Here is a 17,774-nt window from a genome sequence, read left to right as displayed (position 1 = left end):
GAAATTTAGGTAAATTAGAAATATTGTTACTTTGATGTAAAGTTAGGTTTACCTACACTCATAAGTTTACCTACCTCATAAGATTGTTGGATTTTCCTACATTCATAAGTTTACCTACACTCAAAGTAACAAGATTAACAACTTACACTTATAAGTTTATGTAAATTACTTAGATTTATAATTTATCAATTACCTAAATCAACTTACATCAATTATATTTATTTAATGATTACAAATGTTGTTACTTTGTAATTTATAATCATTTTTTTATAATTTATACAAAATTAATCCAAAATTAATAAAAGATTTTTAGACCTAAAACTTAGCTAAATTACATTTAATGTGCACAAGAGCATGATCTTAATCATAATAAGTAATGTAAAAAGCATAACAGAAGAGCATGATGTTAATTTTGTATGTGTTGTAAGATGTTTTTTTTAAAAAGCTAAAAAATCTAAAGCATTATCATTATTTTAACTCATATCTTAATTAAAAAATCAATAATGATTGTTGGATTATAATTGATGTTTACTTAAATACAGTTTTTGCGTCACAAGTAATTGTACTTGAATGAATTAAAATTCATATAATTCTTTTACGAGTACAAGGAGATATAAGTATATTGTTGCTATTTTAATGTTTTTTGTCTTAATTGAAGCAAGTATATGGACACTGTTCCAATTATTTTTTACTGGGAGGGAAACATAATTCGAGATCCTAATGAAGGCGTATCATATGATGCTGAGCCGAAAGGGATATATGCGGTGGAAATTAGCACCACGCTTAGCAATTTGGAGGAGATGTTTACGTCAAAGGTGGCAAGTTACGGGAAAAGTGTTCGATTGACCTTCAAATGTAGATATCCTTATCGCCAGTGGCAAGCACACAGCAAATACAAGATATTACCAATCAATGACGATGAGGCATTGAACACCATATTAAGTATCGGTGTAACTTTTCAAGCACCAAATTGTTTGGAAGTCTACATTGATAAAGAGATTGTACACAATATCCCGAACATGACACAAATGGATTCTCGTCCGTTCACTACATTGCTGACGCATGGGATTGACATAACAGCGTTTCAGTCTCCTATGTATGAATCAGATCAATGTTATCCACTGGGCTACACACAACAGTCATTTTAGGGCCATGGTGTAGAATCAAGTTCACGTGGTGGATATGGGTATGAATTTGATAGTAACACACAAGATGTGCCCACATGCAGCCATCATACCACTCCGGTTGAAGTTGCTAGTAATATGGCTGCAACAGTGAACAAGATGCAGTTTGCTGACAGTGACATGTACGGTCCTGATGTCGCCCTAAACGATGATGACAATGACATGTGTGATGAAGAAAATTTATTAGGCGGATCAGATGATGATGATGATGATGAAGAATATGATGCCCAGGCTCCCGTTGACCCTGAAAATGCCCCCATTCCACCTAGAGTTGAAATCCCTTTCTATGACAACATTCACATGGGTGGTGATTTTGACATTAGTACCCGTGATGTCGTTCCCCGTAACCGGATCTGGAGCGCTGAAAATCCCGAGTTGGACAGAGGAATGGTTTTTGTTGATAAGAAGCAACTTCTACATGCTGTGAAATTGTACCATGCAACAAATAATCGAGAGTATAAGGTCGTAACCTCCAAGCGAGACCTTTGGGTGTCTGCTTGCAAGCACGACTGCAGTTGGTGGTTGCGTGCATCTCTTAGTAGGAAACATGGTCTTTTTGAAATAAAGCAGTACAGGGGTCCTCACCATTGTTTATACTCACGAATGAACAGGGACCACACTAATATTAGCTCCAGTTACATTGCTTCTCATATTTTGGGACAAGTTGCGGTTAGTATAAAAAATAAATGTTTACATATATATACATATTTGTTTGTTTATAGTGTTCACATCCAGATAATCCAACTCATATTTGATTGTCGTATGTAGAATGAACCTGATATGCCGATTAAGAATGTCATCGAAGATATAAAAAAGACCATGAACTATAGTATATCATACAAGAAGACGTGGCATGCAAGGGCAAAGGCAATTAAAATGGTATTCGGTGATTGGGATAAATCATATAGGCAGTTGCCTAAATTCATGCATGCATTACAGACATCGAATCCTGGCACCATCGTGACATGGAAGCACAGATATACCGGGCATACAACCATTATGCCCGTCTTCCACTTTGTTTTTTGGTCTTTCAAACTCGTCATCGATGGCTTTAGCTATTGTAGGCCTGTTATAACTATAGATGGTATATTCTTATACGGTAAATACACTGGTGTGTTGCTTGTAGCAACGATTATCACTGCCAATGGCAAAATATTACCGCTTGCATTCGCTGTTGTCGACAGGGAGAGTTTGGAGTCTTGGTCGTTCTTCATTCAAAATATCAAGGAACATATTGTCATGGACCGACAGGGAGTGACTTTGATATCTGATCGAGCTGAGAGTATTTTAGCTGCTGTGAGGCGGCATTGGCTGAATCCGTCGCTCCAATTTGTTGGATATCATCGGCACTGCCTTCGACATGTTTGCAGTAACTTTAACACACATTTCAGAAATAAGGAGCTCAAACAACTTCTGTGGAAAGCAGGGAGTGCTAATCACCGACGAAAGTGTAATGGTTACTTAGATCAGATACAGGCTATTAACCAAGAAGCCATCAATTGGGTCCACAAGATGAATCCTGAGGACTGGGCCCTTGCATATGACGGTGGATATCGCTGGGGGGTATTGACCAGTAATGATGCAGAGTGCTTCAACAGCGTCTTGAAAGGTGCAAGGAACTTACCTATTTCAGCTATGGTTGAATTTACATTTCGACGACTCGTCAAATATTTTGACGAGATGGGAGCCCAAGCTGAAACAGATGTACGCAATGAGTTCCAATACCCTAGAGAGATGCAAAGAACTATGGAGGAGGGTATCGCAAGGGGAAATACTTTCAAGTTGATATCGTATGACAGGTTAGTTTGTAATGTCAAAAAATTGTTATTATTATGTTGTTAAGTTAATTACACCTAAAAACATGAACTTGATTAGTTTGTATCAATATTGTCTTATAGGCCCCGCCGTGTATTTGAGGTGTAAACATCTTTTCGCCGTGGACGAGGTCGCAATAGACAGATTGTGCGGATGAATCAACCCACGTGCAGTTGTGGGAAATATGAGATAAGACACTATCCATGTTCCCATATGCTCGCTGTAATGTCTGAATGCGGTGACAATCCATTCCAGTACGTTGATCCAATATATAGGCTTCCTGTATACATGAGGGTTTGGGAAACTAAATTCAATCCAATACCGCATCAAGATTATTGAGATGATCCGCAGTGGACCTTATTGCCTAATGAAGTTTGTCTGCGAGAAGTAAAACGGGGTCGTACATCTATGGCTCGTATTCCGAATGAGATGGATATATCAGACAGGCGTTTGACAGCTCGTTGCAGTGAGTGCCACCAGACAGGTCATGACAGGCGAACATGTCCGGCGCGACTTGGTCGATGAAGACTATGTAATACTTACATGTTGTAATATATCATTTTGAAATTCTTCATTTGTAATAGATCATTTAATTATGTATTTTTAAATTCTGTATTTGTAAACAGGGTCGTACATTTAAAATGTGTATTACAAAATGTGTACTTGATTCAAAAATGTGTAATGCAAAATTAAAAATATGTATAATTTATTCAAACTTGTATAATTTATTGAAAATGTGTACTAGTTTTTCACCGTGTACTTGATTGAAAATGTGTATTACATGATTCTATACTTAATCACGTAGTTCTTCTACCATTTCAAAATTTCATATTTTTGAATAAATTAAATATCGAATGCTTCAATCACTGTTCACATTGTATAATTTAAAAAATATACAAATTTTAAAAAAATTAACCTATTATAAATTAAAATTTTAAAAATTGGAATGCTGCAGTCATTGTTCACAATTACAAAATTGTATATGTATTTTGCAAAATTTATAATTTATTCAAACTTTTAGCATTACAAAATCAATATTTAAGTTTTGTCAAATATGCCATAAATGTAATCATTAATTTCGAATTGTTTTCGTGTAAGTGGCTCATAAATTTGTCTTTTCTCGAACCCATAACATTTACTTCATTGTATTTTACATCGTTAAGTACAAAATCAATAATTACAGTTTTCTCTGTTATTATGTTATGATTAAATGAGATTTTGATATGGATGATCTAATATTTCAGTTGTACAGGCTTCATGGCACATGTACCTGAGGAGGTTCCACTGTTCAGACAGACACATCGGGCTGACAGTATGTGGGACCGTCCGGTATGCAATAACATTTGTCGGACTTTACGCCTACAATTAAAATACATTGCATTCTGTTGTATATTTCATGATAATGTTATTATTTAAATTGGTCATTCTATTGTGCAGGATGAGGCACGCACCGTGTTGACATGCCGTCGGGCAGATTCTGGATTGTGGGAGCATCTGTTAGACCATAGAGTCTTGCAGTATCTATTACGCGCGGGATTCTATGGTATGTATCGTATCGAGCATATTCGACTGGACCACGCACTCATCACTGCTCTCATCGAGAGGTGGCGCACAGAGACTCATACATTCCATTTCCTGATCGGGGAGGCCACCGTCACGTTGCAGGACGTATTCGTCCTATATGGTCTTCGGATTGATGGCCGAGCAGTTACTAGAGTTGACCCATCTGTCGCGACGGAGCAGTGGGTAGCCCTATGTGCTGAGCTATTGGGAGTAGCACCTACACCAGTAGATTTACAGGCAGGTAGAGTGAGGGTGAGGTGGCTGGCCGAGCACTTTGCTCATCTTCCAGATCATGCTCCAGATGAGTTGGTACAGCAGCATACCCGAGCATATATTCTGTGGCTTATTGGGGGGGTACTTCTCCCTGATAAGTCACAGAACCTGGTCAAGCTGATGTACTTGCCATTGCTGAGAGACATTGAGGAGATTGGGCAGTACAGCTGGGGTAGCGCGGCTCTGGCATGGTTGTATAGGATGCTATGTCGAGCAGCTCAAGTGGGTACGAGGGAGATTGGAGGACCACTTGTGTTGCTACAGGTTAGTAATAATTTTATTACATGTCAATTCATATTGTATGCCATATATCAGTATTGTAATTGTGTTCAAACTATTGTAGATTTGGGCATGGGAGAGATTGATTCGCATTGTCCCGTCTAGGCGGCAACTGGTTGGTCCTGGTGAGCTACCTATAGGTGAGGGGGACATGCAGTTGCCCACCGGACCGCGAGGTAGCCGGTGGAGGGTTGACATGGGCCACGAGGTCGTCTCGACCCACGTAGTGGTAGTTTATAGAGACCAGCTGGACCGGATGATCGAGGGCGATGTATGAAATTTTTTGATTGCGTTTTAGTTGTCTTCTTCATTGTATATATTTTGAGTTCACGAGCAAAATTTAATTTATTTGTCGTCATTGTAGTTTATCTGGCAGCCTTACGCTGGGGTCCTCGGTACGCTCCTCGACTACTGCCGACTGGGTCAGGAGATATGGATGGCGAGAGTGCCACTTATTTGTTTTGACGTGGTTGAGTGGCATCTCCCCCATCGTGTCCTCCGACAGTTTGGTCGGGTGCAGTCCGTGCTGGATCGGTTCGACACTGAGTGGCAGTTACACGTCACTGATAGGCGTGGCCGAGCTGGCACTGACTGGCATCTGTTTTATATGCGATATATACGGTTATGGGATACCCGCCGGGATAGTATTGTACAGGCTGACTACAGCGATGAGGTGATCCCCTCTTCCGACCCTTACATGTTGTGATATCGGCGACATACACACCTACTAGTCGGGAATCCGAGCCACGTGTCTGAGTCTGGATATCGGGGAGTTGGCCCTTATCTTGAGGCATTAATGAATATCATATTATGTGTCAGATAATTATTAAAATCATACTTTATTTACTTTCAGTCAACTGTAGCCTAATAATACGTCTGAATGTTTGTTCAGGTGGCTGGAGCTGGGAGGTCGTTTCACTTGGCTGAGGACGCCCATTTGAGACGTAATGGGCTGCATGCCTTGTAGGCCGTTGCAGAGATCCGGGAGTTATTGTACCAGGCATTCCAGCTTGCCCATCGGGGAGATCGTTTGCATTACGGCCACTACGGTGTACACACTTCAGCAGCTGCTCCAGACACATCAGCGCCGTCCACGTCAGCGCCTTTCACTTCAGCGTCTGCCACATCAGCTCCTTCGACATCAGTCACCCCACCACATACTACCCCATACATATCTGCAGATTCCTTCGACGTACTTCCTACGCAACATACTGGCATATCTTATGTGCCTGACCCTGATTGGACACCGCCCCGATACATGCATGACGTTGTTACCCCACCCACCCAGTTACCACCACCAGACAGTTCGACCGCGACCATGAGTACACATGATGCAGTTCTCACTGACATCTCCAACGTTGACGCTGAGGCCCATATTGAGCCCCCACCCAGAGCGCGTGGGAGAGGCCGAGGTTTTGGTCGTGGCGGACGTCGCGGCCGAGGTCGGGGTGCGGGCAGAAGCAGAGGTCGAGCTCCAGCTGCAGATCGTGATACAGTTGCACCAGATGATGGAGGTTCACAGCTCACAGCAGTATCCGATCTTCCGCCACAGACAGGATCAAGGGCAGCACATGCAGTAGAGGGGGGTCACACTCACAGGCTCCACAGGATACGCATTTACGATTGGGGGAGCCAGATATTCAGAGAGTCTACCGCAGGAGATCGAGGAGGGAGGTCCACGGTCGGGATTGTGGGACTGGGGGCAGGTTAGGGCATCAGCGGGTGTGATGTGGAGTGTATAGTTTATTTTATTTATAGTTTTTGTTATAGTTTTTGTAAATCAAACTTGTACAGATGATGTAAATGTGTCATACTTATTTATTCGAAAAATATAATTTTACAATTTTTTATTCTTACTTGTTTTGATGATTTCCATAAAAATGAAAAGGAAAACAGGAAAAAAATGATAAGAATTGATAGGATTTTATTATTGAGCGATATTGGAGGACCACTTATGTTGCTACATGTTACTAAAAATTTTATACAAAAAAAATATGGGAAAAAAATGTAAACATTGCATAATGGATAGTTGTAAGGAAAAATATGAGTAAACAGGAAACAAAACAAATATCTAAACAAACACATAATTTTGTTTTCCCTTTTCTTTCACTTTTCTGAATGATTGCATTCACTGTCTTCTTTTCATGTACAAACCAATGATAACCAAACAAAATGTAGACATATATATTTGTTGTTCATATAGCTTAAACGTGTATTTCAACTATTTGTTATATGAACATGTACTTCATTAAGTATCATTATTATATTCCACATCAATAATGCATGAAATCATGAAAGTTTAGTTGAAGTAGCGTTCTTCAAAATAACAATAACGGAGAGAAAGTAAAGGTAGAATTACAAGAACTATTCGAAAGCAATTGAAATATCTCCCTTCATTGATAAGTCGTGGATAAGCATTAAAAATTGCATGCATTACAGAAATGGTTTGGGCGTTCATCTAAACAATTTCATTCATTATCATCATCATCTAACATCTGAATATCAGATTCATACATAACATCCATGCTCCAGGCGTAGTACTGTTGTGCATCATCCATTAACCCATCTTCGGTACGCTCATTTGTGGTCTTCATTAGTTCGGACCTTTGCAAACGTTGGGTCATGCGATTAACCTCGTCACGGATACGATGCAATGCCCTTTGCAACAACTGTGGAGTGTCAGTTGGCATATGTATGGCTAAACGGCGAGGAAATTTAAGATTAACTTCACGACATAGCTCAACGAGAACATTTGCTCGAGTTTTGCGAAATTCCCACTCAACTCTCATGGTATTGACGGTGGCATGTAAATAACGCAAATTTGGATTTATTGGGTATTCAAATTCATCTCCATCTGCAACCCAATACCGACCCATTGCTAAATACAGATCAACCACCGTATATCTCATGATGATATCGCTCGAAATAGCTGTAAAACTTTTGTTGTGATATGATGCGATATTTATACCATATATACACATGGTAGCTGTATGTATGAAATTATTGTAAACAACTATGCATCAGAGTTGTCACGTCAACTTTTATGACCTGAACAACTATGCATCAACTTGATAGGAGTTGTCATTTCGACTTTTATGAATTGCATAATTTACTGTTATTCCAAAACAAAAAGTAAAAACATAAAAAAATAATAATAAAATAAAAACCAAGCTGATCAACCGACTAAACGTCTGAATTAGTCAAATTTCTTTGCCTAAATTTTTTTTTTAAAAATAAATGTGAACTCACAATTTAAAAATCTTTAAAATATTTTTAAATTTTTAGAAATATTTATTCACAAATTTGTTTTACTTTTTAGGTGTATTGACATATTTATTAATTTAATGTTATTTTGTTATGACACCCCCTCAAAATTTTAATGGATTGCATAATTCACAAGGGCACAGTAGGTATGGTACGATAATAAATTGTAGCTCGGCGCAATGATACGTCTAACATTTGTCAGTGATGCTCGCCAATGACTTGAACAGATGTAATAATTTGGATGCTTTGTTTTTTCCTCAGATGCTATGTGACTTTGTGCAGTAATGCAGTGCTGCATCTGACTTTGTACAGCGATGCAGTGATGCATGTGACTTTGTGCAGTAATGCAGTGATGCATGTCACTTTGTGCAGTGATGCAGTAATGCATGTGACTTTCTGACTTTGCGACCACATGGCACATCAATACGACCACATGGCAATAGTGTTTATAAACAATTATGTGATGGACTGAAGGAGTAAAGTGTAATTTACCGAATATAAAAAGAAGCAAAAAATGCAAAGATGAGAAAATGGGATGACTGTGAAGTTCACTAAGTGAAAATAAGATAAAATATAGGCTGTTTACGAATAATATTACTTTAAAACAAAGAAAATTTAAGCATTTAATTTCATTTATAATTTGTTGAAAACACCAATTTATACTGAAATCGTCAATTCCAAGTGACTACTTATGTATTAAAAAAGTAAGCATGAAAAAATAGTTTCATGTGGCGATGTGACAACTCACTGCATGTTGTTTTATTTGACAACTCACTGCTCCAATATGAAGGGATTGCATTGTCATCCTCTGGCCTACAATTATGATTTTATCTAACAACCACGTCCGTGACTACATCACAGGTACACAAAGTCACGGGTACTCAGGATTGCATGAAATGAAAAGCTAAAAAATAATATCACGGGTGTCACTTATTCCATAGTGCCCCAGCATGCATTTTCGTCACTAGATCATCTCTAGTTAATCCTCAGTATGATGTCTATAAATAGCGACACCCCCAGTATGATGTTTCTTCAAGGCATAATAATAGTCATATATCTACAATTACTATTATTATTTGTTTGTTTATTTTATGGACAATGTCTTCAAGAGGTGCAGGAAGTTCACACTAGCAAAGAAATCCGAAAGTGTGGTTGCTACCTCCATTTACTTATGACTACAAGAGCGAAAAATACTCGAGTCCGAAGGACTATTATGCTGGTATCCGAGCAGAATGGGCGTTCAGGGTAACGGAGCAAGAAGGATTGTTTAATGATCTACGTAACTTTGGGGCACCGGTACCTCATCGTCGTTCATTGACCATGGCTAGACGAAATATGAGTGACTATGAAAAAGCAGTTAGTAGAATTAAGAAGGAGAACAATAGAATGTTGATACGGAGAGGTCGACATTTCATGCTTCAGCTAGCCACCGAAATGGCAGAAGCAAGCAACAGAGATTTGACAGTGATTGAGCGAAATAATGTCTTAAACAATGAAAAATATCTCTCTGACTACTACATGTCAGATGAGGAATGAGAAATCAAACACCTTTATCTGTCATATATGTTTGTATGTTGTCTCATATCTTCGCTACTGGAGTGTAAGACAATGTTGTTGTTCATCTAACGAACGGATGTATTTCAAGTATTTGTTTTATGAACTTGAAGTTTATGAAATAACTACATTTATAACTGCACATTTATTAGTTCATGACTTTCTTTATTGAATTGCAATGAGTTAATGAATGTTCTGGATTAATAAATGGATTAATGTATGTTGAATGATCTAAATATGTAAAACACATAAAACAGAACAGGTAGCTCGGTGAAAAGCTTCCCTTAACTGGGGCTCGTGAAATAGGGATTCTGTACGTAAAGAATTTCAATCTCCATCGGGAAAGAAGAAAGAGTCGCCTTCCAATTCCTGGAAGTCCAGTCAAAATGATGACTGTGGTAAGGAATGGGGGGTTGACAGATAACTAAACTTGGGGGGCTGGACAAACAAGCTCAAAGCCAAGTGGTTGGTCCAGTTGGGGAACTAAATAAAGGTCATACAAACGAACTACCGCCTTGAACAACACATAAAACAGAACAGGTAGCTCGGTGAAAAGCTTCCCTTAACTGGGGCTCGTAAAATAGAGATCCTGTACGTAAAGAATTTCAATCTCCATCAGGAAAGAAGAAAGAGTCGCCTTCCAATTCCTGGAAGTCCAGTCAAAATGATGACTGTGGTAAGGAATGGGGAGTTGACAGATAACTAAACTTGGGGGGCTGGACAAACAAGCTCAAAGGCAAGTGGTTGGTCCAGTTGGGGAACTAAATAAAGTTCATACAAACGAACTACCGCCTTGAACAACACATAAAACAGAACAGGTAGCTCGGTGAAAAGCTTTCCTTAACTGGGCTCGTGAAATAGGGATCCTGTACGTAACGAATTTCAATCTCCATCGGGAAAGAAGAAAGAGTCGCCTTCCAATTCCTGGAAGTCCAGTCAAAATGATGACTGTGGTAAGGAATTGGGGGTTGACAGATAACTAAACTTGGGGGGCTGGACAAACAAGCTCAAAGCCAAGTGGTTGGTCCAGTTGGGGAACTAAATTTAAAACCCAATTGGTTTTACTTGATTTGCTTGTCAAAATCACTATTTACAATTAATTATACACAAATAGATTTACCTCAATACCAATTTGATATATGTGGGATTCTCAATTCAGAAAGTCACATGGCAACAGTGAATTCACTGATTTACCTTACAGTGAGCATGCCCTTATTTTGTCGGTATATGCAGATGGATTGTCAAGTCATGTGACTTGGTGCATAGGCTTTGGTTTTCTCGATTTTTTGCTCGATTTTTTTATTACAGTGATAACTCATTTGTAATTAATATATGTGGGATTCTCAATGCAGAAAGTCACATGGTAACAGTGAATTCACTGATTTACCTTACAGTGAGCATGCCCTTATTTTGTCGGTATATGCAGATGGATTGTCAAGTCATGTGACTTGGTGCACATGCTTTGGTTTTCTCAATTTTGTGCTCGATTTTTTTATTACAGTGACAACTCATTTGTAATTAATATATGTGGGATTCTCAATGCAGAAAGTCACATGGCAACAGTGAATTCACTGATTTACCTTACAGTGAGCATGCCCTTATTTTGTCCGTATATGCAGATGGATTGTCAAGTCATGTGACTTGGTGCACATGCTTTGGTTTTCTCAATTTTTTGCTCGATTTTTTTATTACAGTGACAACTCATCTCTTATTGATATATGTGGGATTCTCAATTCAAAAAGTCACATGCCAACACTGAATTCACTGATTTACCTTACAGTGAGCATGCCTTTACTTTGTTCGTATATGCAGATGGATTGTCAAGCCACATGACTTGGTACACAGTATTTGCTTTACTCTGTTTTTCATTCTAGTGACAACTCATACCTTGTTCGTATATGTGGGATTGTCATGCAGAGGCATCTTTCTAAAGCCATTCATAACCAACTATATAAACAACTAAAGGTGAAGACACAACCTTACAACTCATTTCGCCCTACGAAATTATCATTCATTTGTTTTAAAAAATTAGCATGGCTACATGGTTCATGGGAGGGAGTGGGAATCGCAGAGGTGGTAGGAACTTGCAAAGGGTTGACAGTTCACGACGAGGAGGGGGAAGACGAAGTGACAATGCTGAAGATGAAACTCCATTTCCTTTGTTAGATGCCTCTTGTGCTTATCATGATAGGTTTGGGAAGCGACATTTTGTCATGCCCAAGTACTATCGAGATCCATGTGGTTTGGTGGAGGATCCATCAGATAATCAAACAGGATATGGTTTAGCAAACGCTAGACTTCTGAAGTGGGCCGCACTATTTATAGAGCGAGTGCAAATGGAAAGATTATGTCGGGAAAATCGACTAAAGGTGCCAAAAGCACGTTCTGTTGAGATCCAAAAGGAAGATCTTGATACTATTGATCGACTATGTGAAAGACTACAACGTGAGATTTCTCAAATGGGCCGTAGGTTAGCCCGCGATATGCAGCTACACATAGTTAAGAAGGATGCCCAGAAGAACAGAATAGAACCAAATGTTGCGGCTATCAAGGGTATCATGGAGGATCCTGAACTTGTCTTTGACGCTGAGCTTTCGAATTATTCAGACTCTGAGCCACTTGCCGATTTAAGCGCGAATTAGGTGTTAATGTCTACACTTCGGCAATATTAGGTCATGCATTAATATGTAATGTCTGTGTTAGAGTAAGTGTTTCCGTAATGAGTTTGTCAGATTGTCTGGCTAATATTTGTCTGTCTAACTGTTATGTTTATCTATGTATTGTGTGTTCAGTTCATGGTGTCCACAATATATTGTTGTCCGAGACTTATGTCTGTACTACCTATGTATTTTTGTGGGAGACTTGTGTGTTTTTTCTCAAGGTTTTATGAATTACATTATCACCTTCTAACCCAAAACAAAGACAACAGAAAAAAAAATTTATTTAAATGAAAACGGCTTTAGTAAAGCCAAAACAAATTTCTGAATAACACATTCTAACCCAAAACAAAGACAAGAGAAAAAAATACAAAATAAAAAACTTTACATGAAAACGGCTTTAGTAAAGCGAAAAGAAATTTATGAATTATATTATCACCTTCTAACCCAAAAGAAAGACAAGAGAAAAAAAATAAAAAATAAAAAACTTCACATAAAAATGGCTTTAGTAAAGCGAAAAGAAATTTATGAATTATCTTATCACCTTCTAACCCAAAACAAAGACAAAAGAAAAAATATATATATTTAAATGAAAACGGTTTTATTAAAGCCCAAACAAATTACTAAATAACACCTTCTAACCCAAAACAAAGAAAAAATAAAATAAAATAAAAAATTTACATCAAAACGGCTTTACTAAAGCTCAAAAAATTTATGAATTACATTATTATCTTCTAACCCAAAACAAACACAAGGAAAAACAAAATAAATTTACTTTAGTCAAGCCAAAAAAAAATGCTGAATTACACATTCTAACCCAAAATAAAGACAAAAGAAAAGAAAAAAAAATTAACATGAGAACGGTTTTAGTAAAACAATTGTAACCCAAAAAATTATTCTGAAATACATTATCACCAAAATAATGACAATAGAAACAAAAAAAAAAAATTTACGCTAAAAGCGTGGTTCATAATCACGATTTCAGAAGAAAAAAATTTTGGCCAAAAAAGCGTGGTTCGAAAGAGCGAGTTCAGAAGAAAAATGTTTTTTGTTAAAATCGTGGTTAGTAAAAGCGAGTTCAGAAGAAATTTTTTTTAATAAAATCGTGGTTAGGAAAAGAGAGTTCAGAAGAAAAATGTTTTTTGATAAAATCGTGGTTAGAAACAGCGAATTCAAAACAAATTTTTTTTTTGATAAAATCGTGGTTTGTAACAACGAGTTCAAAAGGAAAAAAAATTAATTAAAAGCGCGTTTTGTAACCGCGATTTATTAATCAAAAGCGTGTTTTATAACCACGATTTTAAGATTTCCCCACTTCCATGCGAGAGAGGCCTATATGTGTTGAAATCGTGGTTCACAACCGCGATTTAGCCTATTTTGAGAATTCTTTCAAAACTAGGCTTAGTTTGGGAATTGACTTACTATTTTGGCTTATTTGGATAAATGCCCCGCTAACTACCATCTCTGACCATTAACAAACCACCTTCTGTTGGCCACTTCTCTCACTTGTTTTCGAAATAATTTATAAAAACGTGTGTGCTAATTATGTTTATTATTTATGTTTAAACATAAAAATAATTAATATTTTCTATAAACAATAAAATATAATAATAATAATAAATTACAAATATTATCAAATGATATCTAAACGATTTGTTTTATTTTTTTGTTTTGTTTTAAATAAACATAAATATATTTAATATTTTTTTGTAAACTATAAATATTATCAAATGACATCACAATGTTTTGTTTTTTGTTTTATGTTTTTTAGAAATTGAAAATTAAAAATATTTGGTATATATTTTTTTTGCTTTTAAATAAAGGACTTATTTTTTAAAAAAAAATGCAAAATGAAAAAAAGTATTTTCATTTATTTCTAAAATAAATTTATGTTCTCCGTTGTTACCTTCATCACCAATAGGACAACAAACGAACTGAATCGAGTTTTGTTGAGCTTGACTTCAGCTTGATAACTAATTAGGCTCAAGTTTAGCTAGGATCGGCTCAAGAAGATTTTTTTTTAATATATTATTTATGCTATTATTTAATATATAAATAATATATTTATTATATAATTTAAATAAAAATAAACAATGTGAACTTATTCGAGTTTGAACTCAGCTACTAAACGAGTCTAATATTCAAGATTAAGCTCAATTCGTTTACTAAACGAGCTAAACCAAATCCTTAATAAATCGAACCGAACCAACTCATGAAGAACCCAATTTCTCTATAACCCTAACCACCAGCCAAAACTAATCAGCACCAGCCACTAGCAAATCTCCAAAGAGCTTTGAGCGCACTGAAATGATCAAACAAACACCATTTGTGACATTCGACTATCTTTTAATGACCTTTCGATCTCCCATCAACTTTGGCTGATATTCTTACCCTCAATTCTAGATACAACCACTACCAATTATTACCTCCAATAATTCCTCAAAAATATATTATTTATTTATTTATTTTTAAGGGAATTTTTTTTAAGGTCCCTAGTATTAAGATTTTATAGTAAAAAGGATATTTAATATTTTAATAATGTCTAAGGTCCCTCAAGTTGATCCAGAGAAAATTCACGTCACAGAGAAAATTGGTCCAGAGAAATTTTGAAAATTTCTCTGACTTTTCCTAAACTTTCCACTGTAAATTTCTCTGCCCTCTCATTTTCCAAATTTCTTTGCCTTCCATATACTTCCCACTCTCCTAAAGAAATTTCTCTGCCTTTCACAAAATTACATCTCCAGAGAAATTTTAAATTTCTCTGCCCTCCATGTCTTTCCTGGACTCAACACTCCAGAGAAATTTGAAATTTCTCTAACTTCACCGGCCTTCAATTGGTCAAAATGAATCTAGAGAAATTTGACAATTTCAAATCTTTATAGATTTTGACAATTTGAGGCACATGTGAATTTTTTTAGTGGATCAGCACAAATAAAACTGAAGGAGAGCGAAACCAAGAGATATTATCAGCAAAGCAAAGATAGAACACAATTACATGATATATATATTTTTGGAATGGAACTTGCCTCTTCACCAAAGATTCATTTGATCGCATATCAACCACTTCTTATGCACAAAGTTGGTGCCATTTAGTGGTCGTATGTGTCTGGATCCTTCAAGTATTTGTTGTAAAGCCACTTGGGTGTGTCGAGAGGATCTCCATTGCTTTGCACCGGATACAAATTCCTACTGCTTTGCCAATCATTTGTAAGCTTAATCCATTCCTTCCTCCAATCTTTTATGCAAAAATCATCACCCTTTTCCGAACTCTCTGTCAGAAATTTGAAATATGTGGCTGCTCTGGGGCCATAGTAATCTCGTAGAAGCCCACTCCAGTACTTGTTTCCTAGAAAAGGAGAAACAAATGTATCAATGTGCATCATATGAGCATTTTCCTAATGATAAAAACAACTTAATTAAGTCTGGTAAAAACAAATTTTCATATGTGCCTCAAATTTTTTGAAAATCTCAAATTGTCAAAATGAACCTCGAGAAATTTGAATTTTCTTTAGGTTTGAGTGAAGAAGCTATAAATATTTGAAATTTGAAATAAAAAAGTGAAACAGTTGTAGGGGAATTTGAAATGTAAATGTTGTGACTTCCCAGATAGTCAATTGATAAATTCCCAGAGAAAATCACATAAACTCAGAGAAATTCACTGATAAATTCCCAGAGAAAATCACAAAAACTTAGAGAAATTCAAAAAAAGATACTCAAAAAATTGACAAATTTGAGAAATATGTTCAGTAGATCCTCATGTTCTACGTCTTCATGTACTCCACTAACAAAAATGACCCCACCCTCACTTGCTGCAGGAATTAAAACAATTAGTGGAAATCAAATTTCTTCAAATTGGTACAAAAGCATTAAGAGGATAAAATCTACTAATGATTATGTACAGTTATGAACTCACGGAAGATTAAACTTTGAATTATATAAAAGTAGCATGTCATAACAAACACTTTTATGAGATTTTCACAATTATTTATTTATTTATTTTGACCAACGAGATTTTCAGAATCATATGAATAAAAAAATTACAAGAAGGGAAAAAGATCAAAGCAATGCTTAATGTATGTCGTTTTAGATTCACTAACTGAAGTAGTGTTCATAGAAAATTTGAAAAGTTTTTTGAATTTTAATTTCTATTTGTTTTCCTGCACTTTCTCAGCAATCAAACAGATTTCATTGACTTCTTTTGAGCAATCTTCTCCAAGTTTACCAAAATACTTCAACAGCACAGCTGCTTGCTCCTCCTCCCCCAGCTTCCTCGGCTACCATAGCTCCTCCATCGATGATCTTTCACCACCACTTCTCTCCCAAGCCCTAATAGCTTTCTCTTCAATGAGTCACCCAATTTACTACTGTTGCTTCTATTGTTGTGATTATTGGTTTTCTTTGATTTCTTGTGCTCTGTTTTTCAAACCCAAAATTGCTCCTCCGATTACTAGGAAATATGAAGTAATTGATCAATATGTTACTGTAGCAGATAAGGAGGAAGTGAAAAGGAAGATGAGAGTTTCCTTACCTGATGATTATACTGAGAAGCTCTGTGCTCAAAGAAATGAGACTGAGTAAGATATGGAGATTCCTGAAGTTAAGGATCATAAACCTAGAAAACAGCTTGGAGAGAGAGCTTTACAACAATGGCGAACCTCAGCGACACCGAGCCTTCGTTTCGGCGCTCTCGATCCACTGCGACGCCATTCTTCTGTCCTCGATTCGCCGGAGTCAGCAACATGATGATCATGAGATCGAGATCGATGAGTTGATTTGAAGGAGTCAAATTTCTTTGTAATACATGGATGTGGGGTTGAAGGACCTTAGATATTATAAAATAATATTATGAATCTTTTTTATTACTAAAAATGAGAGAGGGACGTTAGACTAAATTTTCCTATTTTTAATTGTTGTTAATATAATTACATTTTTTTGCTTTTATTTTAATTTTTAAAAATAAAACAAAAAGACATTATAAAACTATCTTCAATGATTCATTAAATAGATCATTAATTTAATTTTGATAACAAAAACTTACTTTTTACTACTCTACTGTTCATCAAATTCAAAATTTGTCAAATATTTCATCAAATTGAGAACGGATATGCTTTTCATCAAATCACAATTTATTATCTTTAATTTTCACCACCAAATATCTCCAAATAATTACTTCAAAATAAAAATT

This window comes from Camellia sinensis, chromosome 7 (assembly GCF_055761805.1).
Source record: "Camellia sinensis isolate YWXY chromosome 7, ASM5576180v1, whole genome shotgun sequence".
Classification (NCBI taxonomy): Eukaryota; Viridiplantae; Streptophyta; class Magnoliopsida; order Ericales; family Theaceae; genus Camellia; species Camellia sinensis.
The sequence above is the reverse complement of the archived record's forward strand: the minus strand, read 5'-3'. Positions refer to the sequence as shown.